Raw genomic sequence first — 22,719 nt, 5'->3', positions numbered from 1 at the left:
CCCTCCCCTGTTGCCGCCATTCTCTTTCCCAGCTCAGAGTGTCTTCACAGAAGCTGTCATGCTTGTAGACAATGGAGTGTTTTTGTGCTACATCTTTCCATAGCTTGTGTTTACTTGCACCACATACTTACCATCACCAGATTGGTAGATCAAACTCAACATCCCCAGTCTATGCTGCAGTACTACTTCCAGCATGCTTTTGTTGCAGGTGTAACCAGTGACTGGAACCACAAGTCCCTTCCCCCAAGATGAGCATGCAGGCATTAGCTGTTCACTCCAACTCTCCGCCATCTGGCTCCTGTACCAGTGTAGGTTCATAGGTAGGTACTAGGCTATCGGCTCAAGGGCCTAAGTAAGCGTAGCCAACAAGGTTCCCTGGCTTACGCCACCCAAGAAAGTTAATTTCCTGTCCCCCTGTCGAGCAGAGTCACAGAAGTGATCCCTGGGGTGTATTTCCTATTTCCCATCCACTCATCAAGATTTTTCTTGAAGAGTGCTAATGAGGAACTTTGCTTGACATAGATGGGTAGCTTGTTCCAGAGTATAGGACGTCTCTGGGACAGGAATCTGTCCCACCAGCATGTCCTGTTTATTCATAGATTCATATTTTATTGTGGTGACAAGGCTTAGCTCCCTAGAGCATGTAGCTCAGCGGGATTGGGGTTTCTTTTGGTGTAGCATGTCCAACAGCTCTGGGTTTAACATAGCTTTATATGTTAGGCAGAGATCTTCTCGGAGTAGGCGATATGCTACAGAGTAAAGCTGGAGTTTTTTGAGACTGTCAGTGTAGGGCATCTGTTTGAGGCCAGTAACCCTCTTTGTGAGGTACTTCTGTGGCCTTTCCAGCTGCTGCAGATGTCTTATGAGTTGCATTCCAAAAGGGACATTGTACTCTATAATGGGTCTAATAAGCACTGAGTAGAGGGGAACAATGACCTCTTTTTTCCTGGATGAGAACCCTTTTGTGATGAGGTGTGCCACATAGAAGGATTTCCTGACTACTGTGGCAATGTGATTATTAAAGGAGAGACTTCTGTCCACCTGGGTCCCAAGGTCTCTTATCACACATTTGGCATTGAGTAGACTGTCGTTTATGTGGTAGTTCATGGGTACAGAGTTTTTACCAAAGGGGAATGACAGTGCACTTTTTGGCATTGAGCTTGAGGCCATGCCTCTGACACCAGGCATCTGTCTCAGTGAGGCCCTTCTGTAGGATGTCCACATCATTTGGGGACTTGACTATGGCTCCTAGTTTGCAGTCATCTGTGAACTTCGTTAACCAGAGACCTTCTGTGTTAGCCTGTACTTTAGAGAAGTAGATACCAAACAGGAGAGGTCCCAGGACTGAACCCTGTGGTACTCCATTTGTCACTGGTTTGAAGTCAGATTTGGAGTCTGCAACTTTTACAGTGTGGGTTCTGTCAGTGAGTCAGTTGGCAGTCTTGTGACATAGGGATTTATACCTAGTTTAGTGAGTTTAGCTATAATTCCAAAATGGGGGATGGTGTCGAAACCCTTGGCGAGGTCAAGATAGGCTGTGTGAACCACCTTACCCTTATCTACGGCTTTGGTGACTGCCTCAAAGAAGTCGATCAGGTTCAGAAGGCATGATCTGCCTTTCACAAACCCAAACTGAGTGGGGTCCAGAGTTTGGAGGTTCCCAATGTCTTTGTTTATGAGTTCCATGATGATACATTCCATGGCCTTGCAGACCAGGCTCGTCTGGCTAATAAGGCGATAGTTCCCAGGATCAGTGGTGGCTCCCCCTTTGTGGAGTGGGATAACTGTTGTGCCATTCATTGGGCACAAAGCCTGACATGAGACTATGATTGAACATGGTGCTTGGGTGGGGAGCCAGTTCGTTCTGAAGTTTGTATAAAACGCAGCCTGGATGCTGTGTTTTTGGTTTTAGAGAGTGCAGCTTTTATCTGCACAGATGTGATTACAGGGACTCTGCATTCTTCCTGTATAGATATGGGCCCTTTAGGGGGTGAGAGGAGTAAAAGCACTGAACCTGTCTGCCAGGATGTTGGCAATATCAGTTGGTTCTGTAATTTTCATGCCGTTGTGCTGTAACTCATAGCAGATCTGGGTGTTACCATTGAGATTCTTGACATAGTTCTAGAATGCTTTGTGGTTGCTCTTAGAATCAGAGGCAATTTTGTTTTCGTAGCTAGCTTTGGAGGATCTTATAAGGGATCTTAGCTTCTTACTGAGGCTGACCAGGGAGTTCCTCCACTCTTGGGATTTTTACTCTCTTTTGCAACAGTTTCTTCCTTCTGTTGTAGAGTTTGTTTATGGCAGGGGACCACCAGATAGGCTTCCTTTTTTTGGAGGATAGCATCTCGGTTCTGTTTGGGTTAGCACGATCTATGCACTTGTGTAAGTTCTTATAGAGTGCATTTGTGTAGAATTCATCAGTCATAACTGTATTGTCCATCTGCATGGGTGTCATGAAGTTCGCCACTTCTGTCCTAAGAAGCATGAAGTTGGCTTTGGAGAAATTTTTTACCGTGGTTTCCTTAATGGTGGGTGGGGGCGGGATGCGGCTGCTACTTATACTCAAGGTTGTCTAGGCTGTAGTCACAACTTTACCCTTCTGAGATACAGAGATGGAGTTCAGCAGTATAGAAGGGTTTGTACTGTTTTTAGTGCAAATGTATTGCAAATTTACCATTAGATCTCTCATAGGAGGGCAGTAATGAATGTCCTGGCAGCTGCCATAGTGTCCAATGTCCCAGGGATTGCAGAGGTTGTGTAAAAAGTATGCTGAGAATAAAAATTGATCAGTACAATAACAAGTAACTACTAAGAAAAACAAAAAAGTACCGAAGCTAACACAGCTGAAGATAAAACAGTAAGCTTTAATGCACACAAAAGAGAGTAAGCGCTTTCACGGTGTGCTCTCACCGCTTCATCAGACTGTTTTAAACTAGTAACAAATGCAGTTAAATGCCATAAATTAATCAATTCAAGCAGTGATAAAAGCATCAATTATCTAAGAGAAAAATGTCACAACAAGAAGGCAGGCAAATGAAACATATAAAAAAGATAAAAAATATATATAAAAAATATGTATAGAAAACAATCCTATACTCGGTGCTTGAAAGGTCTAGCTTTTAAAAAAGGCTTGAGACAACTTCATTGACAGAATCCATTTTTGCTCTGCAGATTCTGTGCGATTCGTAAGATCTCCCCCTCTTAAACTCTCAGGAATGATTTTTAAAAGCTAGACCTCTCAAACACTGAGTATAGGATTGTTTTCTATACATATTTTTTATATATATTTTTTATCTTTTTTTATGTTTCATTTGCCTGCTTTCTTGTGACATTTTTCTCTTGGATAACTGATGTTTTTATCACTGCTTTAATTGATTAACTTATGGTATTTAACTGCATTTGTTACTAGTTTAGAACAGTCTGATGAAGCGGTGAGAGCACACCGTGAAAGCGCTTACTCTCTTTTGTGTGCATTAAAGTTTATTGTTTTACCTTCAGCTGTATTAGCTCCGGTACTTTTTTGTTTTTCATTGCAGAGGTTGTAGCCGAAGGGAAGAATGTGTTTTAACTTGTGCATATAATGCTCATGCATGGAGAAAAGTAGATTTCCTTATTTGTGTTCAGCAGCCTGACAGAGAAGGAAACCTTGAAAGTTTCCCATAAGGCTGGAATTTATTTGCATGCTATTTTCTGTGAGGTTTTAGGTTTGTAAAAACAGACTTTTCATTCAGAGATGCTGTAACTATAGCTTGATTGGCCAGAAAACCTTTAACATTTGCTGATAGTTCACTATGGATGAAGAGGATATAAATCAGCTGATTTTATTCTTATTGTCTTGTTTATACATCACAGTTTCACAGTGATATTAGTGAAGTAATTTTATTTATAATCATTTTACTTAGTGTATTGAAATTGTGGTTGAATCTTGTGTTTATATTACTGTATTTTTTAAAGTATATTTACATATGAGATGATGCGTTTTTTTCCAGTTTTGGGGGGCTGCTGGTACAGCTGAATATTTTAATATCTGTTCAAATTTTAGAAGAAGGTGCTTATTCAGGATGTTTTGTATAGTTGCAGAACCATGCTGTTTACAGTTTTATCATTCCCTACTCCAAAGGTGACATTTTTCTGTTGATCAGAATTTTTTTATATTGTGTATATGCAGTAATATGTTTGAAGCAGGGTCGAATGAAATTGTTGAATTATCAATCCACATTTAAGTCTGCAGTGTAATGATGAAAGTCTGTTTTTCTTTTTAACCTCAGTATTGGTTGTAGAGGCAAGGTGTACCTTCCCTGCCAACCTTTTGTCTTATGCTTCATGAAAATATTAAGAGGAACAATGTGCACTTCAACTCCATTTACCACACCTGTCAGTTTTCAGTGAGGTAACATTTGTAATGCTGTTTATCATCCTGTAAACCTGCTTGTGGACAGCTATACTTATTTTCCAGACAGAAAACTTAAAAAAATTGTACATCATCAGTGTGCTTGCTTACTCCTTAAACTTACTGCTCTTATTAGTTAAGGATAATATCTTTTTTTTTTACTTGTCGTTCTGATTTTGTACGCCTACTGCTCTCAACATTTTGCTTATCTTTATTCCTGTTAGTTGATTCTGTCATTGTTTTCCACCTCAAAATGAGACTAATTGGTCTGCATTTTTTGGGCTTATCTGTGCTCCAGCCTTCATGAATGATGGGCCTGATTACTAGTGGCTTCTTATATTTAGCATTTCTTGCTTTGCCTCACATCCCATGTGACCACAGAATCATAATGGATCAACATAGCATAGCAAGCAGTGTTGTGGTTGGGGGAGTATTTGTGAAGACATCTTTTTAATTGGATTACAGCATCATAGAAAGCTCATACAACTGGCACCTGGATTGTGGAGAATACCAGAGGATAGAACATAACTTGTTGCGTCAAGATTAAAAGGCGGGATTGTTACTACAGTGATGTAATAGTCTTGACATTTGTGCAGAAATGCTACCCATTTACCTTGAGGTTTGGCCTGTTTGTTATTCATTCTGAAGAGAACCACAGTATATTGGCAGTCTGTGAACAAACAGCAGAAGTAAATAATGAGTGGGCTTCAGCCAGTAATATTGTAACAGTAGAGTACAGGTCAGCCACATTTTCTTCATTCCTTGGGAACCTGTATGTTACAGTTTTTTTTGAGTTCACTGGCTGGTTCAGTCGGGGTACTTGAGTGCAGTTTGCATCCGCTTATGGTATAATTTTGTAACTTTTTGTGCTGTTCTGAACTGTGGTAAAAGTATTTCTGAATTCAGGCTTGTAGTGTGAAACCATATCATAAACAAGGACTTGGTGTTACAGATTTGTTGCTTTGTGTTCCTGTCTTTTGTATGGAGTTTCATATGTCCATGGTGCATACAATTCTGACATTGTTCAAGGATTAGCTAACACTTCCAGATTTAAGAAACTTGTAGATCCTAATGTGCCTTGAACACATTGGGAATCTGTGTCTAATATCCGTGAATAGCTTAGAGCAGTTTCCATAAAGGTACTGAGATAGTGGAATGTGTTTATTGTAAGGATCACTTTTGCAGTAGTGTTCATAAAACATGGAAATTACCGCAGGCATACGTCATGACCGAACAGGCTTGCATAAGATTGAGTATTCCACCAACAGACTGGTCTCCTTATGCCACTGACATCTGACCAGCAAACAGAAAGGAAAAGAGCAGTTTATGCAGTTTCAGGTCTTTTTTTCCTTTGGTCCATTTATTTTTGTCACCAATATCTCTTGCCCAGGAAAACAGGCTTCTATGTCCCAGCGCACCAAGTGCGTATTTGGGAGGCTTTTGTTTTTTATCATGTTACTTTTGCTTTGTATTGCTCTGTTCTCCTGACAGTATTGCTCCTTATTGATGAGGGGATTACTCAAGGTCTGTCTTCATGGTGGCCTCAGAATAATCTACCAGTAAGTGTGACTGTGGTAGGCAGATCTCGACAAAGACATTCCAGCTTCATTATGCTTTTTTTTTTTGGGATTCAGAACTTGGGGTTGAAACATGCAGTGTGTGTGTACTTTGGAAAGCTGACTTTGAGAAATACGACAAAATCTGAACCTTAAAAAAATAAAAAAAGAGAGATGGGGAAAATGAAGAAACTTGTAAAAATGGTTACCTCTGAATTGGGCAAGATGTGAAAGACCTCAGTGGCTTACCAGGATCAACACAGTCATGAGGAAGGCTCCAGTTCTGTAGATGCACCAGCTGGTAAATTCATCTTATTTAAAGCCTGAAGCACAACCATCTGTTAGTGTCCCTTTTTCAGGCTTGTCAGTCTATGTTGCTGACAAATTAGAATGTAGTTTGCATGTTATAGTACGCTGAAAAGCAGACTACAAATCTGTAATCTGCTGGAAAGCAGTAATGAGAAATAAGAGTTCATGTTGTCTGGCTTCTTCCATACCAGACAGTGTCAATTTTGGGAGGTGCTAAGTTTTGTTACGATGCACTTAAGCAGGTGTCTGACGAGCCTTCAGACTCCCATCACCAGAGGTGCATGGATTTGTTGGGCATTGACCAGCATAATTTGACTGTAATGGATCTATATTCCAAGCATTTGGGGATGCCTTTGAAATTGCAGCCGAAGAGCCAGAGTCATCTAAGGAGCCCAGTCGTCTATACAGAGTGGAGGAAAGGGATTAAGTACATATGTAAAAACTTGGCAGCAGGTCAGCTGGTTATTTAATTGGATGTTAGAAGGGGTTTGTAGTACACCAACAACACATGGTCAAATGGCAGCAAAAGTTGAATATTCCACTGTTTTGTCAGAAGGGTATATATAAATGAAACTTTGGGTACTGGGGCTAACTGCCAGAGCCATGTGAAATGAGACATGCCAAAGCAGATAGAAAGGATTCCACTCTATACAAACCTCTTTTGTGAGTAAGACTATCAAAGTGTGAATATGATGTATCTGCTAGCACTGTTTTTACTACAGCATTTTTAAAGAGGCATGCTTGTTGCAACATTAATCTCCTTCCTGAGGTTATCAAGGGTCAGTTTTTATTTCTTTGGCTGTCTTGCACCTAAATTGGTTTAAGAAGTCACAGAGAGGTAAACCTATCCAAATGGTGGAGCATTTTTTTACCCATTTATCCCGAAATGCAACAAAAATTGGCCTTCTAAGAACTGGCCCTTCTACAGAAGGTGGACTAGGGCAGATCAGACTAAGCAAAAGAAAGTCTCTGAAAAGGGCAGAAGAAAATGAGGAAGAAGGCAGGCAGACAACAAGGAAGGGGCAAAAGAAAATGAGGAAGAAGGCAGGCAGACAACAAGGAAGGGGAGGAGTAATGGACCACTTCTTTCCCAGAAATTTGCCACCCAGTCATGACTGCAGTGCAGATCTATTTCGTCTCTGTCTCCTTCCCATCCTCATATGATGGGCAGAATATCAAGTTTATTGAAAAGTCTATGTGTCATTCTGAAATTAGACCCTTGGGCAAGAGACGTAATACCATAAGGCTATAAAATACAGTTCTAGGTTCCCTACACAGGAGAGCATTGTGTTTTACTTAAGGATGTCCTGGTTCTGAATAAAGACCAATCCCTGCAGACCCCTTTGGTAAGAGTTAAAATTGAAGACTTTTGCCCTTCCTTTTAATGTACCCCAGGTCTTCATGGTAACTTGGTATGAGTGAGACGTACCGCCATGTCCCAGTCTTGCAAGGACACAGGAGGTTCCTCAGTTTTCTGACAGGACCTGCCCATTTCCACCAGTGCTCATCATTGCTGTTTAATCTGTACACTGCTCCCAGCATGTATGACATTTGTTTACCCACCTTTTGCTTAGGAGAGATCGACATATATCCAAACCTGAACGGCTGTGTGAGCCAAACTGTCTCTGGGAAACAGCTGATGAAAGATCTGAACTTGACCATTTCCCTTGTAACTTGGGACTCTCTATTAGGTACCCCATATCAGACCTGCACTCCTCCAAAACCAAGTTATTCATTGAGGTACTACAAAGTCATCATCCCCCAACAAAGAAATATGTGTTGAATAGTTTGGCCCTAAATTTTGCCCAAAGGAAGACAAGAGTAATGTACAGGGCTTCCCAATATACACATCCACAGCTGTCATAATGATGCATCTTGCTGTTCTCCATGTGAAGATGATATAGTGGTGAATTAAGAACCTGTGAATCTAGCACCTTCATCCTGTAGACAAGCCCTTGATCTCAGCATCCAGAAGGTGTTTCTTAAGGACCCAGGGATATTTGACTCCCTCACAAAAGCCCACACCTGCAATGAATACCTTATACTTTCCCATGTGGGGTGCCTCAAAATAAGGATGAGTGAGACCCCAGTCCAATGACGATGCATGTCAGTGGCAAGGAAATGCTTATCCTAATCTGTGTCCTGCAGGTCTTCAAGGTCACCTGCAGTCCAGACATTTGCTGTTAGTGGTCACAGACAACACCATAGTAATATGGTACATCATTAAGCAAGGAGGGAACCCAGTAGTACCATTATTACAGGCAAAATTGGAAAGCATGGGATTTGGCATTATTTTAAGCCTCATTCTAAAAAGCTGCATACCGCAGGGGTAATCAAGACAGCCAGTATGCTTAGTAGATCCTAATGAATAGCTTGGAAAACCTGTACAGGCATATACTGCTGTCCTTGGGAATCCCTTGGATAGATTTTGCTTGTGCCTCCCCCCCCTAAAGAAATTGCCCAAACAAAAAATTCTGTAGGATTCTGAACCAGGAATCCTGGGCCACAGACACCTGTCAAGTTAGTTGAAGCTCAAAGCTATTGTGCCTCATCCCTCCAGTCTTGATAGCTAAAAGTGTTGTAGGGGAAGGCCTAGTGCAAACATTACCATAAATCCATTCTGGCCCAGTCATCCTTGGTTTTCTTACTTCTACATCTCAAAAAAGCAAAATCTGTGATTCTCCCCAAGTGCTACATCCTTTGAATTAAACAAGAGATCACATTAGTGTATCTAAACCTAGTCTTCCTCTGCCTCCCTGACAGGTATGCATCTAATCCTAAACTGGGAAATCTTTGAACTAGATGTTCTTTGCATCTTAGAAAAGAAGTATGGAAACCTACCATTTGGAAATGTCTACATAAGTGGAAACTATTTTTTCTGGTGGTCAGCTAAACACTGACCCTCTGTCAGCTTCAGTACATTAAGTTGTTGGGGAACCTAAGCTCTTTATTTTATTCAGGAATAGCTTACTCTTCCATTTAGGTCCACCTTTCATCAGTCTGTGTCTGTATGTTGCTTTACCTTTGGCTCTCCTACTGATAGCTAAATGCTTCCTTAAGGGTATCCTTCATTTAAGGCCTCTCAAAAGTCTAGTGGCACCTGCCTGGGACTTGGTTGTTAAGTTGAAAAACTAACTGCACCAACTTTTGAGCAGCTGCTGACTATACTATGAAATTATTTCCTTAAGACAATTTCCTTGTAGCTGTTTTTGCTGAGAGGGTCTCTGGACCTCAAGGTTTTGTAACATCTGAGGTTTGGACATTTTCTTTGACAGAATGGCCTTGAGCAGGAGAAAAAAACTTTCTTGGTCAGGACTGCATCTGATTTACCTTTAAATCACTGTACAGCTTCCAGTGTTCTTTTCAAACCCTCAGAATAAAAGGGGAAAGACTGTTGTATTCCTTCAATGCATGCAGGTAACTGAGATTGCATGCTAAAGATTGGAGTGTAGAGAAAAAGTCTGATAATTAGCTTCTCTTTGATATGACAGATTAGGAAGAGCAGTATCTAAGAAGGCATTATCTGAATATATGTGTGTCTACATTGTTTTACCATCACCATGGCAAATCATAAGCTAAAAGTTAATTCTTCCTGACTAGCAGCTTTACTACCTTTTGTGGGAATTTTTCTGCCTGTGGCATTTGTGAGGTAGCTGCTTGCACCTCCTTTGATAACTCTGTAAACATTATAAGTTGAATGCATTGTACATGAATAGAGCAAGCTTTTCTTCTACTATTACTGCTGCTGCTGTCCAAGAGCATTTGGTTCAGCCCTACCACAGGAGTGATGTAAGGACAAGTACGGCTTTAGCAATCTTCCCATGCTTTATGAATGGTACTGCAGCAGTGATCTCCAAAGTGAATGTAGTGTGGCTATGACTCACTGTAGCAGTAAAGGTAGAGTCCAGCTATCATTTTTGTAGAGGAACTCTATCCTTCCTTGCAAAAAAAAATAAAAATGCTTACAGGAATGTTGTGGGGACGCATAAAATTTTTTTCTTCTAAGGCCTGCAGATCAGGGGGTTATTTCTGAGTCTAGGGTGATCAGATTGACCCCATCATGGGCACTTGCCACAGATATTTTTGTTGGTACTGTCTTAATTTGGAGTCGCACCAAAAAACAAAGCAAAGATGGCACTAACTTCTGTCGGGTTGACCATGGTAGCAAGAGGACGAGACCAAATTAATAAAGTGGGGGGAGATGTAACTAATGCTCTAGGAATGTAGCTGGTTATGGTGGCATATGCCTGCAGCTAATTCCCATACTTAATACTGCTGTGGCAGTGATCCCTGGACTTCACCATCTAGTGGTATGGCATGTTGCAACTGTACTTTCCTAAAAAGCCACAAACAAGAAAAATGTGCAAAACCAAACTTTTTGTGTTCTCCTAGGCAAGTTGTAGTTTTATTCAGTAGTGTAATTCCAGTCATGGATTGTCTTGGTGCCTGAAAGTGGTAGACTAAAGCATGACACAGTATGTTTTGATGAAGGAACTTTTTCCTGTATGGTATTTGTAAGTATGAAGCGTCTGCATCTAGCTAATGGGATATTCTTTTGAGCTATGGTGGTTGTTACACTAAAGGGTGGCATGAAAGGCAGTTTTTCAGGATGTGAAAGCTGTTTGAAGAGTAGACTGAGTGCTAATCTTTAACCAGTCCTCAGGGAAGTCATAATCTAAATCTGCTTTTCCCCCCATTTCCTTTATCTGTCTTATTGTATATAACCAGGGAAATATAACTAAGAGGAGTAAATATTGAATTGTAAAGTAGAGGAGGGGACATGCCATTTGGACCATAGAGATGGTGTCTGGACCAGTGTTTACTCACTGGTTTTCAGGTGTGAGATTCGGAAAAGAAAATGTACAGTTCTTACAAGGCAGTGCTAATGTAGTTCTGTTTGGACATCTTAAGGCACAACAGTAAGAGGCAGTTTTATATTTTCTGACACTAAAAGGTGTTCTTTTGCAAGGAACTTGTTATTTGTAAATACAGCTACCAGGAAAGTGGTATGCCATAATATCCTTGTGCCAGTGAGATTCCCCAAAACTTGCATTTAGCCATTGCTGACAGTTGTCAAACACATGTAGGGTTAAAAATGTGTGGTTATGAGTAAACAGATTATAACTCAAAGTAAACATAAGTTGGCTTAGTATTAGAGTTGGGCAGTTACTTGAGTCACAAAAGGATATGTGCCTTTGATTTACAATGCTGAAATGTGCGTTAGGCTTAGCATTGCATGCTGAGATTAGCAAGAGAGAGAAAACAGAATCACTTAGTGGTTTTGCTGCTCTTTACCTACTACAGCAGTTTACATATCGTAATGATGTCTGACTGTACACTGAGCTGATCAATGGACCACATCCTTACGCTGCCTTCTCTGTGACTTCTGTTTTACCCTAATACCCGAGCGTGTATTTTTTAAAGCAAATGTTATGGTCATAAGTGTTAATGACAAAACGTAGTGATTTAGTAGAATTCACTGATCATAAGCCATCCTCATACACAGTGCAAAGCTCATCTTGATCCATATTTTTTTCAATTGCTTGTAAGACACATCTCCAGTACCTTCCAGGGAGTAGTTAAAAATTTGTGACGATCCAAAAACAAAACACCATTTGTAATATAAAAATGTTTTACTCAAGTACTGTACAGCTGTAGACAAAAATTAACCATTTGTAGGCCTTAAGTCATGGAGCAGGTATGTTGTAGTTTTGTAACATTTATTTTGTGAAAGTTAAGTTTGTGCCACAAACTATGTGTCTCATTGCAAAGGGTAAGCCAGAGAGTCAGTGTGGCTAGATGAGACAATCTAAAGTAAATAGGATATTTTCAGTACAGATAATTTTACACTGATGTGTCTGCTTAATCTAATTTGTTGATTATAACCATGTTTTCATTGCTATTGGAGCAGTTTTGATAATGACTACTTGTGTAAGAGACCTTACTAAATGGTGATGCTTGGTTAATGAGACTTATGAGAACTTTTTGTAACATACTCTTGAAAAGCAGTAAAGTAAATGTAAAACTCAGTCATGTTAAGTGGAGTGTGTCACACTGTGCTGTTTTTAACAGTACCTCAGGCCTTAGAGATGTGGTTATAATCATTACGTTGTGGTAGTCTGGCTCATCTGTGTACAACTCCAAGCATTTTAGGTGTATACCTCAGAAATTTCAAAATGTTCTTCATCTCACATTGCTGCAGTCCTAACACTTGGGTAGTCCGCTGTCCCTCGGTCGGCCCGAATATCAGAGCATAAGGCTGACGTCGGTCAAGGCGCATTTGACTGACATCAGAACGTCAGGGTACAAATGCGCATGACCGACGTCATATCCTCAGTCTTTTTTGCCGCATGGTCCGATGCAGAAGCAGTGTTGCAAGTGCCGTTCGGCGTTCTGAAATTTTTCGAATTCGGAGTTTCAGACCGAAGTCAGAGTTGGTTAAGTACCCCGTTGGGGAATATTTTGGTTTTTCTTGCCTCAGTGGTTTACCGGATGTCAGAAAAAGTGAATAACTGTATTTCTTGTGGGAAACAGATACCGCATAGGGATTACCATAATTTGTGTATACCTTGTTTGGGACCTGAGCATGACGTTGTTGGGTGTCGCTTTTGTGCTAGGTTTAATAAACGCACTATAAAGCGTAGGTTGGATTGTGCCAGGTTAGTCTTTGGGAAGCGGTGCAATTACAATATGCCGTCGGATGCTCCGACGCCGGCTTCTTCAAAGAAGCGCAAGGACAAGGCAGTTAAACCTAGGTTAGAGTCGTCCGAACCGGACGCCGGTTCTTTAGAGACGTCAGTGGAACCGGTGGTTCCGACGGAGGCCTCTATGGAGTCCCAGGGAGAGACTGTGTTTTTACAGGATGTGGCCTCCCAGGAGGCAGGTCAGGCTGTAGGGGCTTCTCAGGTAACTGTACTCCCCTCCCTTCCTAAGGTGTCTAGGCCCTCTCTTTCTGCTTCCAAGGCTTCCCCTAGAGGCAGGTCTAGTTTTGCTTCTGTGGGTGTCACTCCTAGTTCTTCAGGTTCTGTGCCCAAAAAGCACATGCTTAAAATGGCAGAAGATTTAATTACTTTAATTAGAGGCTCTATGCCCCCTCCTGATAAGAGGCCTAGGATGGAACCTGTGTTGGGGGATTATGAGCAGGTTTCGGATGTGTCTGAGTCTTCGGCTGAAGACTTGCAGGAGTATTCTCATTATTCTGATTCTGATGTGGATGATTCTACTCCTTCTGCTTCTCCTCCTGAGGATTTTTCTTTTTCAGAGACCCTGCACTCCATGAGAGAGCATTTTAAATGGGAAGGTCAGGATTTCTCTGATTCCAGGAAAAGGCTTAGGGAATTTTTGTTTTTACCCCAGCATAGACCTTTAGCTATACCTCCTGTTCTGAATGTAGTGGATGATGTGTTTGCAGAGGCTTCGCTTAATCCTGATTCTTTGCCTCCTGCTCCTGTTAAACCGGATAGGTATTACAGGGTGCCTGAAGCTCATAAGTACCTTTTTAAGAGTCCTAGGGCAGACCCAGAAACTGTTAGCCAGGGGCCTAAGGGTGTAAAGGCTTCTGTTGTCAAGAATCCGGTTCCTGCAGATAAAGAGGCCAGGGCCTTGGATAGATGGGGAAAGAAAGTTTATACTTCTTCCACTCTAGCCATGAGGGCTTTGAATTGCCAGTTTCACATGTTGAAATATCAAAATTATCTCCTTTCACAGTTGAAATCTAAGGTGGATGCTCTGGCGGAAGGTATTGATTGTAAAGAGTTACAAGATTTAGTGCATGTTTCTGAACAGGTGGGTAAGCATTCTTTGCAATGTGGTTTTGATGCTGTACAGGCCTCGTCTAGGGTGGCTGCCACTGGGTCAGTTCTTCGCAGGCATGCTTGGCTGAGGGATCAAAATTTATCTGACCATGTTAAAACTAGGATTTTGGATGCCCTTTGCAATCTGATGTCTTGTTTGGTTCTCCTGTTGAGGCAGTTTTAAAGAAAATGGAAGACAAGGCTAAGTCTATGCAGACTGTTAAAGATTTTTGCAGGTTCAGCCTCCAAAGTTTAGTAGAAATTGGCCTACTAAAGGGTGGACGTATCCTTCTTATGGTTCCCAGTCTAGGGGTAGATCTAGACGTGGCAGGGGCAGAGGTCAGGTCTCTTTCAGGCCTAGGACGGGAGTTCTCCTGCACAGTCTTCGGGTGAGGGCAGGGGTCAGTCCTTTCGTAAACAGACCCAATGACCTACCTTTTCAGCTGCCAGAACCTTCTCGCCTGGCAGCACCTTTGGGAGGAAGGTTGGCACTTTTCAAAGAAAATTGGAGTTTGATTACCCAAGACAAATGGGTACTGGATATCATACATCACGGTTACAGGTTTTATTTCCATACCTTGCCTCCTTTCAAAGGCATGCCAGACATTCCTCCTCAACAAAGAATAGAGGCTCACAAGCAAATTTCTCTGTTACTCCAAATAGGGGCTATACAGCCGGTTCCTATGTCAGAAAGGGGCCTAGGATTTTATTCTCGCCTGTTCCTTGTGCCAAAAAAGGGGAACACATGGAGACCGATTTTGGATTTATCTATCCTCAACACTTATCTGGACATTCCCAAGTTCAAAATGTTGACGTTACAACAGCTTTTACCTCTACTGGGCAAGGATCACTGGATGGTAACTTTGGATCTCAAGGAGGCTTACCTTCATGTTCCTATCAGGCTAAGTTGCAAGAAGTATCTGCGTTTTCGGACTGGGACTTCTCACTATCAGTTCTCTGCATTGCCCTTTGGCTTATCTACTGCGCCCAGAGTATTTACAAAAGTTCTGGCTCCAGTGATAGCATTCTTCAGGCTGAAAGGAATACAAATCTATCCTTATTTGGACGATTGCCTGATACTGGCTCAAGGAAGGGGCGAGCTTCTTCGTCATTTGGAGTATGTGATAGCAGTGCTAAGATGCCTGGGGTATTCTGTGAATGAAATAAAGTCCAGTCTAGTACCCTCTCAAGACATGTGCTTTCTGGGAGTAAGACTGAATACAGCATCCCAGATGGCCTTTCTAACCCCGGACAAACAAAAGAATCTTTCCCTTTACTTCCATCATCTATCTCTTCAGTCCGGGCTGACTGCAAGGACAGTCCTTCAAGCCTTAGGGTTCATGGCATCTTGTATTCTGGTGCTCCCCAATGCCAAACTGCATATGAGGAAGTTGCAATGGTATCTCAAAAATGTATGGACACAGCACTGCCAACATCTGGACACTGTCATTCAAATAATACCTTGCATTCAAAAGGAATTTTTGTGGTGGGCTCAGGAATGTCACCTAAACAAGGGACTCTCTGTGACCCGGCCAGAGGCGAGTCAAATTTTAACAACAGATGCCTCAGACAAAGCTTGGGGAGCTCATCTAAATGGAAAGTGGATACAAGACAAGTGGCCTGTCAGACTACAGCATCTACATATCAACTTGAAGGAGATGTTAGCAGTCCAGTTTGCATTAATAGCTTTCAAGGATTTACTTCTTCCAGGGCAGGTGTTGATTCTAACAGACAACACAACTGTCATGTGGTACATCAACAAGCAAGGGGGAACACATTCTTATCCTCTATGCAGGCAAGCAATGATTTTGTGGGAGACTGCTCTCAGTTTACAACTAAGTCTTCAGGCAAGGTTTCTGCCGGAGCACAGAACTCCTTAGCAGATGTGTTAAGCAGACAAATCATGGATCCCCACGAGTGGAAACTGGATCTTCATGTATTTCAGAAATTGACAGTGTCCTGGGGAACTTCAGACATAGATCTGTTCGCTTCTCCACTAAACCACCAGCTGCCAAAGTTTTGCACAAAGCGGTTTCATCCCACAGCTTGGAAAGTGGATGCTCTTTCTTTCAGTTGGAAAAATCTTCATGTGTATGCCTTTCCACGTCTGCCTCTCCTCCCAAAGGTACTTCTGAAGGTCAGACAGGACAAGCCAAGGATGATTTTGATAGCTCCAGATTGGCCTCGACAGCACTGGTACCCATTACTGAGAAGTCTGGTACGGAAGCCTCCATGGCCTTTGCCTTTGATTCCTCATCTGTTGTCCCAGGAGGACAGTCATTTGCTCAATGTCAAGCTTCACTCTCTTCACCTAACAGCATGGCATATTCTGTTTTAAACCATAAAGGGTCTCAACTTCCACAACAAGTTTTGAATGTGATTTTGGAAGCTAGAAGGCCTAGTACAAGGAAAGTGTACGCAGATAAATGGAAGAGATTTTTATTTTGGAGTGCTGCTAAGGATTTGGATGTTTCTGAGCCTGATTTAAGTGTGGCTCTTCAATATCTTACTGAGTTATTGGACAAAGGTTTGTCCTTCTCTTCTATTAAGATTCATGCTGCAGCAATTTCAGCTCACTACGGCTGTGATCCACCATTGTTTTCTCATCCTTTGTTCAAGCAATTTCTTAGAGGGGCAAAGAATATAAGACCCCCACGTAGAGCTCCTATTCCTGCTTGGGATCTCAATTTTGTGTTGGAGAAACTCACTCTACAACCTTTTGAGCCTGCAGCTACTGCTGAGTTGAAATATTTGTCATGGAAGACTGCTTTTTTGTTGGCCATTACCTCTGCAAGAAGGGTTTCTGAATTGCAGGCCCTTATGGCAGTTGAGCCTTTCTTAATTTTCCATAAGGATAGGGTATCTTTACGTACTAATCCTTCCTTTATGCCTAAAGTGGTTTCTAGTGTGGCTTTAAACCAAACTATTCATTTGCCTACTTTTTATGCAAATCCCCAAACTAAAGGGGAAAAGATTTTGCACACTTTAGATGTACACAGGCAGTTGCGATATTATTTGGACAGAACTAAAGGGTTCAGACAACTATTTCTAAGTGGATTGGATTTTGCATTGCTTTCTGTTATTCCCATCATGGCAAAGAGATTCCAGCTGGGATTAGGCCTCATTCCACTAGGGCTACTGCCACTTCAACAGCTTTTTTGAGGGGGGTGGCTACTAAGGATATTTTGGAGGCAGCCACTTGGAGTTCAGTGCATACCTTCTCTAGGCATTACCACCTTCCTCTGTACTCTAAATCCAGGGCTGGTTTTGCCACTGCTGTGTTGCAGGGCATTTTGGCAGCCCCTGCTTCATTATAGTTTAGCCATCCTCCCTTACCTCTGCTTTGGGATTCTACCCAAGTGTTAGGACTGCAGCAATGTGAGATGAAGAACATAGTACAGTTTTGTACCTACCATAAATGTAGATGTTCGAACATCCACATTGCTGCAGTCCAATTTACCCTCCCTCCTTCCCCTCTGTAGTTTGAGGTGGTTGTGTGGCCTGGGTTATCCCTCTGAGGTATAGTGTATATATTGTATATATTGTACATATTTTTGGTGTTAGGCTGGTTGGTTGTTTAGTTGTTGTCTATGGGTTTTCACCTTTCTTATTAGGGTCTTCTGACATCTGGGGCAAGAAAAGACTGAGGATATGACGTCGGTCATGCGCATTTGTACCCTGACGTTCTGATGTCAGTCAAATGCGCCTTGACCGACGTCAGCCTTATGCTCTGATATTCGGGCCGACCGAGGGACAGCGGACTACCCAAGTGTTAGGACTGCAGCAATGTGGATCTTCGAACATCTACATTTATGGTAGGTACAAAACTGTACTTTTTAATCAGCCACATCAGCTGTAAATTCCTTGCCCTTTATACTAAGATATGTTACTTCCAAAAGTAAGTTCAGTTGGCTTAGTCATTAAAAGAGGGATTTTTCACTGCCATTCTGGCTCTTGGAAGTGTTTTCTCTGTGTTTTATATGCTTTTTATTTTCTTTGAAAGTTTTCACATGACAGTTGTCATAATACGCGACCATCTTTGGTCTGCTGAATTTTGCTTCGTCTTTCAGTAACTAATCCTTTCCTTGTTCTATCTCTGAATAACTTTTACTGTTCAGGTTATTTAAGATTCAAATAGGACAAATCCATTTAGCTGCTGGGTACATAATGTCAGAAGGCAGTTTATTATTCTAAACTGAAGTAAGATCCTTTTGTTAATTTTATAAATGTTTTACATTTTTAGTATTTGTAAGCACTTGTGGTGGAGTTCAAGCATCTTTGGTCTTGTTCATGAGTGAAGTCTAAGGGGACAGGGAAATGGACCAGAGGATGAATGCTAGTGCTGTACCAACTGTGGTGGTGAAATGAAAACTGGTTTATAGGACAAAGCTCACAATTTACCAGTTACTGTCTCCATCATCGCCTATGGTCATGGGTTTTTGGGTAATGACTTTAAGGATGAGATTGAAATTTTGGGTACAAGTACCAGAAGCTGGGTTTCTTCATGAGGTAGTTGTCCTTATTGCCTATGCCGGTAGAGTAGTTCAGCAGTTTGGGGGATCTTTTGAGTAAAGATACTGCTCCTTAATGTTGAGAGAAGTTGGTTTCTGGTCCTCACAGGGGAAGAGTACCAAGCATGGCCCTTCAGAAAGGGACCCAAGGGCAGACCCAGGATAAAAGAGAATTGTCTCTGTTTGCCAGTGAATGCCCGAGAATCCCACAGGATGAGCTGAAAACTGTCACTGGAGATAGAAATGTTTGGCCTGCTTGCTTAATTTAGTACAACTGCTGTTTTGAAAATGAGTGGATAGTTACATGTAATAATTTTGACAAAGTCATGTATTTTGATACCTCCTCCTTAGGATTGTGGTTAGGGAGTGGTATCAGGGAGAATAATATAATTAGTAAACTGAATTAGAAAAAGGAATGAAAGATCATACTCGTACACATTTTATTTTTTTTTTTTCTGATTAAAAAAAAAAAAATCACACTCCATTTGTTTAATAGGTTGTAGCTTTGCTTGTGTGCATGTGTGGTTTGGAACAAAGATGCTTGAACATCCATAAAACTAGTATGTCTTGTCACTTATAGATCTGTGTTAAATCAACAAAATGTTTTAATTTGTTCAGGGGTGACGTGCAGTTCTCAGAACTCCACTTCACTGTTTTAAGCTCTTACTAAATGCATCTTTTTACTTGCATCATTTATTCCTAATGCTGCTGAAACTGTATGAAATACTACTCAGATGTAACTTAAAATGCTGCACAAATACATCTCAGAAGTACTTTTCGTAGATGGATGGGTATTTTTAAGTTTCAAAATATTTAGGCTCAGCGGGCTGATGCTTTATACTGGGTTCTTTTTTTTTCTAATGTTTTAAGTAATTTGTTTAAACGTATGAGACTGAAACTTTCAGTACAACTGGTTTACCCAGATCCTTAATGAACATATTATCTTGTTGGTTGTAAAGTAGGCGTGCACCCTTGTTCTTTTGTGCAGGCCACTGTTTTGTTGGTGAGCTTTGTAAAAATGTTGTCGAAGTGTTTAATAAATTGGGTTGAAATATGTGACTACTTTTCATTTCTTTTTTCTGAGATGTTTTAATTTACATAATGGATTCACATCAATTTAAACAGTGCATTTTTAAAATTAAGACTGTTAAGAGAGTACTGCCTACCCATGGTAGTCCTTTGAGATTTAGTGCTGCGTTTTTGGCTGTTTAGGTTTGTAGGGCTGTACAGTGTCTACAGTGTCCTGTTAGCTTAAATAACCATTTAGGCCTTCAGGTGTACCATAGGGTAGATTGTTGGTTGTAATACAAAAGCAGTAAAATGAGTATGTGGCATGTCTGTTACTCAGGTAGGGAGAGTAGGGAATAGGCTGTAGGCCACAGTCATTCATCAGTATGTATTACCAGAAGTACACATACTGCAATGTTGGAATTCCAGTGTTTGTATGCCATTTTTCCATAGTAAGTAACCCACAATATGCTGCACCTGGACCTCGCATGAAGCATAATAGCCACAAGCCTTTGTGAATTGTGAAATAAGTTTTACAAAAATATAATTGTCATAACCAGTCTTTGGATTGCATGTGAAATGGGTAATGGTATTTTCTAGTAGAGATTTTAGCCCAGTTTGAAAGAAAGGAGACAGATTTGATGTCAAGTTTTCATTCTTTCCTCAACTGTTGGGTTCGGATCCGACTCTCAGATCCACCTTAGCTGTTTATCTCTTGGCCACCAAAAAACTCTCAAGCTCCTTTTACCCATATTGCACCACTCCCTAATATACCTCAGACCTCATTTACCGCTTTCTTGATTAAACGTGGTCATCTTGAGCTCTCAAATGAGTCATTAAAACATGTGTTTTAAATTTTGCTTTTCAGTTTTTCTTGCTAGTTAATTCCCCTTTTATTAGACTACATGTAGTTCTTTCATACCATGGTTGGTATGGGTTGTTGTTTTTTTCTTTTTAAACTTTGTGTAATTGTTCATTAGCATCTCTCTGTCTCTTTCCGTGATTTAAAAGAAAATAAGTGACTTTACTTGTTCTTTTTTTTTGTTATAGTGTATAAGGATGTCAGGCCCTTCTGGATTTTAAAAAATGCTAAAAGTGCCAGCACAAGTTGCTCTTGTCCAAAGCTCATACTTTGTGTGCATTGCTTGGGCCCGGACCACTTTCAGGTTGATTGTGCTGTTTGAAAGGACTTTAATCCACGTGTCATTGTGGATAGAAAAAACTTATTCTGAAAGGATTACTTCCTCCTGCTTTCTCAGAAGCTATTGCTGGGGCTCACTCCCCCAAATTTAAATCAAAGGAGCCTTCCACCAAGTCTTATAAACCTTTAGGATCCTCAACACCATCATCCTCAGAGCCACCAAAGAAAAAACATAAATTGGATCCAAAGGCTGCTGTGGTTCTACTGTCATTGAATCCAACAAAATCCTCCTCAGATCCAAGCACTTCTGATCTGAGATTCTGAATCAGACACTCACCAAGTTTGGATCCGGTACCTTCCAGAGAACCTTCTCCCTTTTTGGAATGTCAGTACTCTTTTAAGTTCCCATCCCTAGCTTTCTGTTGTTCTTCCAGAAGTTTAACCAAAGCTGACTTGGACAAAATGATGAGATTCCTCTTGGCACAAATACAGATTGGGAGTTCTGGATAAAACAAAACGAAACGCCAACCCAACAAGGGTCAATACTAGTAAAAACAAATAAACCAAAAACGAACTTAAAAACTCCATTTTAATAATAAAAAGCAAGACAAAATCTCCCAATAACTAAGTGCTTTTGCCAAATCACATTGGCTTCATCAGAGTTAGAGAGCTTGAAGCACACACCTTAAAATACCCTATATTGTGGGGAGGGGGTTGCTCTTTGCAGAAGGAATTACAACCTCAAAAAATAGATGTTTTTATATTAAGATACAACCACCAGGTACCCCTACTAGTGGATGTGATTAATAGATTTTGCTATACAAGTTTTGATGAGGGGATGAAAGAAAAATTGGGGCAGGTGCCTAGAGTGGTGTTTAGTACAGGTAAGAATATTAAGAACATCCTGGAAGGGCCAGTCACTAGAATACAAACCTCGGTCATGTACAAATGTGGGGCCTGTAAATATTGCAAATATATTAACAAATGGACCTTATGTCTTAGTACAGGGGTACGACAGGTCTTTACCATGCCCAGGTAGATGTAGCTGCAGTACATCTGTGCTGGTATATTTAGCAACCTGCACCAGCTGTCAAGGTTTCTACATGGGAAAAACAAATATGCAGGCTCAGGGACAGAATAGCTGAACACCTTAGAGCTATTAGAAGGAAGGATGTACACAATGCCCTGTCTGTTCACAGTACTACTTGCCCCAATTTTAAGAAATGTATTTTTTTTGTTATTGATCGAGTCATGCTGATGAAAGGGGTGGGGATGATCAACTGAGTGGAAAGCAGGGAGTATAAGTGGAAAGCAGGTAATATAAGTGGCAGGTTAAACTTAATGCCACAAAGTTTCCAGGCCTGAATGATAACACATCTTTTAGCCGTTGAAATTTAGGTGCTTTCTTCTGTTCAAATTAGTAGTTGATTCACACTGATTGAACTGAATTTTGTATACAATCTTTAAAATAAGGCTGGTTTTATTCATTATTCTACAGTTTTTTTGGTCATTTTAGTAAGAAAAATGTATATATATATATATATATATATATATGTGTGTGTGTGTGTATATATGTGTGTGTGTGTGTGTGTGTATATATATATATATATATATATATATATTTTTTTTTTTTTTTATTGGTCATACTGGTTTAATTATTTATATTAACACATTTTTTACACTGGACCAAAGGTTGTAGTTAATAATTACTATAACAATGATTATTTATTTGTAAGTATTGGTGATTGGTTAACAAGGTTATAGTATGGGTATTTTAAGGTGTGTGCTTCAAGCTCTCATCAACTCTGATGAAGCCAATGTGATTTGGTGAAAGCGCTTAAGTTACTGGGAGATTCTGTCTTGCTATTTATTATTAAAAGTAGAGTTTTTAGTCCTTTTTGGTTTATTTGTTTTTGCTAGTATTGACCCTTGTTGGGTTGCTGTTTCATTTTATTTATTGTTTTATCCAAAACGGCTCTAAATTCTGCCACTTGGTTATAAGAAGACACGC

This window comes from Protopterus annectens, chromosome 4.part0 (genome assembly GCF_019279795.1).
Source record: "Protopterus annectens isolate FY-2018-M chromosome 4.part0, PAN1.0, whole genome shotgun sequence".
NCBI classification, from domain to species: domain Eukaryota; kingdom Metazoa; phylum Chordata; order Ceratodontiformes; family Protopteridae; genus Protopterus; species Protopterus annectens.
Note: the sequence above shows the minus strand (reverse complement) of the source record.